This window comes from Tachysurus fulvidraco, chromosome 11 (assembly GCF_022655615.1).
Source record: "Tachysurus fulvidraco isolate hzauxx_2018 chromosome 11, HZAU_PFXX_2.0, whole genome shotgun sequence".
In the NCBI taxonomy this organism is placed as follows: domain Eukaryota; kingdom Metazoa; phylum Chordata; class Actinopteri; order Siluriformes; family Bagridae; genus Tachysurus; species Tachysurus fulvidraco.
Genome location: NC_062528.1, coordinates 4,489,597 through 4,492,096, shown reverse-complemented (window position 1 = coordinate 4,492,096; position 2,500 = coordinate 4,489,597). Strand labels below are relative to the sequence as shown.

The 2,500-nt window shown below is 49.1% G+C and overlaps 1 protein-coding gene and 1 long non-coding RNA gene across 7 annotated transcripts in view; one reads left to right on the top strand and one right to left on the bottom strand.

Annotated features, from left to right (window-relative positions):
- The window catches only part of LOC113637856 (arf-GAP with Rho-GAP domain, ANK repeat and PH domain-containing protein 1), a 66,030-nt gene that overhangs the window by 51,277 nt on the left and 12,253 nt on the right, over positions 1 to 2,500 (top strand). The gene's annotated exons all lie outside the window — the stretch shown is intronic.
- The window catches only part of LOC125145866, a 6,581-nt gene that overhangs the window by 1,841 nt on the left and 2,240 nt on the right, over positions 1 to 2,500 (bottom strand). The window lies entirely within an intron of this gene.

The window sequence follows — 2,500 nt, the reverse complement described above, 5'->3', positions numbered from 1 at the left end:
TGTGAGTGTTGTGTTAGGGTTGTGTGAGTGTTGTGTTAGGGTTGTGTCAGGGTTGTGTGAGTTGTGAGTGAGTGTTGTGTTAGGGGTGTGTGAGTGTTGTGTTAGGGGTGTGTGAGTGTTGTGTTAGGGGTGTGTGAGTGTTGTTAGGGTTGTGTCAGGGTTGTGTGAGTGTTGTGTCAGGGGTGTGTGAGTGGTGTGGTTGGGTGTGTGGGTGTTTAGGGGTGTGTGAGTGTTGTGTTAGGGGTGTGTGAGTGTTGTGTTAGGGGTGTGTGAGTGTTGTGTTAGGGGTGTGTGAGTGTTGTTAGGGTTGTGTCAGGGTTGTGTGAGTGTTGTGTCAGGGGTGTGTGAGTGGTGTGTCAGGGGTGTGTGAGTGTTGTGTCAGGGGTGTGTGAGTGTTGTGTTAGGGGTGTGTGAGTGTTGTGTTAGGGGTGTGTGAGTGTTGTTAGGGTTGTGTCAGGGTTGTGTGAGTGTTGTGTCAGGGGTGTGTGAGTGGTGTGTTAGGGGTGTGTGAGTGTTGTGTTAGGGGTGTGTGAGTGTTGTGTTAGGGGTGTGTGAGTGTTGTGTTAGGGGTGTGTGAGTGTTGTTAGGGTTGTGTCAGGGTTGTGTGAGTGTTGTGTCAGGGGTGTGTGAGTGGTGTGTCAGGGGTGTGTGAGTGGTGTGTTAGGGGTGTGTGAGTGTTGTGTTAGGGGTGTGTGAGTGTTGTGTTAGGGGTGTGTGAGTGTTGTTAGGGTTGTGTCAGGGTTGTGTGAGTGTTGTGTCAGGGGTGTGTGAGTGGTGTGTTAGGGGTGTGTGAGTGGTGTGTTAGGGGTGTGTGAGTGTTGTGTTAGGGGTGTGTGAGTGTTGTGTTAGGGGTGTGTGAGTGTTGTTAGGGTTGTGTCAGGGTTGTGTGAGTGTTGTGTCAGGGGTGTGTGAGTGTTGTTAGGGTTGTGTCAGGGTTGTGTGAGTGTTGTGTCAGGGGTGTGTGAGTGGTGTGTCAGGGGTGTGTGAGTGTTGTGTCAGGGGTGTGTGAGTGGTGTGTTAGGGGTGTGTGAGTGTTGTGTTAGGGGTGTGTGAGTGTTGTGTTAGGGGTGGTGTGGAGTGTTGTTCGGGTGTGTCAGGGGTGTGTGATGGGTGTGTCAGGGGTGTGGTGAGTGTGTGTTATGGTGGTGTGAGTGTTGTGTTAGGGGTGTGTGAGTGTTGTTAGGGTTGTGTCAGGGGTGTGTGAGTGGTGTGTCAGGGGTGTGTGAGTGGTGTGTCAGGGGTGTGTGAGTGGTGTGTTAGGGGTGTGTGAGTGGTGTTAGGGTTGTGTCAGGGTTGTGTGAGTGTTGTGTTAGGGGTGTGTGAGTGGTGTGTTAGGGTTGTGTCAGGGTTGTGTCAGGGTTGTGTGAGTGTTGTGAGTGAGTGTTGTGAGTGAGTGTTGTGAGTGAGTGTTGTGTGTGTGAGAGTTGCGTGTGTGTGTTAAGGTTGTGTGAGTGTTGCGTTAGGGCTGCGTTAGGGTTGTGTGACTGAGTGTTGTGTCAAGGTTGTGTTAGGGATGTGTGAGTGTTGTGTCAAGGTTGTGTTAGGGATGTGTGAGTGTTGTGTCAAGGTTGTGTTAGGGATGTGTGAGTGTTGTGTCAAGGTTGTGTGAGTGTTGGTGAGTGTTTTGTTAGTGTTGTGTGGCTGAATGTTGTGTCGGGGTTGTGTTAAGGTTGTGTGAGGGTTGTGTTAAGGTTGTGTGTGTGAGTGAGAAAATGTTTGACTTTATATGGAGATAAAAAATAAGTCATTTGAATGAAAACATTGTTTATATCTTAGTCTTTTTTTAAGTGTTTTAACTTGTGTAAATCTAATAATTAAATATAAATGTTAAAATGTGGAAAGTGCGAATAAGCAGTGAATGTTGTACTAGACAGGTACACATTGGGTTGTGTAGCATTGTACGTTGTGTGTGTAGTGAGTTTGTTATTAAGCTGCACTATGTGCTGTTTGTAAACAGGGTCTTCTTTAACATTAACTCTACATTCTTATATTACTATATATTTATATATTCTGTCATTCTTTATTCTTATACCGTGTGTTGTGTGTCCGTGTGTTGTGTGTCCGTGTGGTGTGTGTCCGTGTGGTGTGTGTCCGTGTGTTGTGTGTCCGTGTGTTGTGTGTCCGTGTGGTGTGTGTCCGTGTGTTGTGTGTCCGTGTGGTGTGTGTCCGTGTGTTGTGTGTCCGTGTGTGTCCGTGTGTTGTGTGTCCGTGTGTGTCCGTGTGTGTCCGTGTGTGGTGTGTCCGTGTGTTGTGTGTCCGTGTGTGTCCGTGTGTGGTGTGTCCGTGTGTTGTGTGTCCGTGTGTGTCCGTGTGTGGTGTGTCCGTGTGTTGTGTGTCCGTGTGTGTCCGTGTGTGGTGTGTCCGTGTGTTGTGTGTCCGTGTGTGTCCGTGTGTGGTGTGTCCGTGTGTGGTGTGTCCGTGTGTTGTGTGTCCGTGTGGTGTGTGTCCGTGTGGTGTGTGTCCGTGTGTGTCCGTGTGTTGTGTGTCCGTGTGTTGTGTG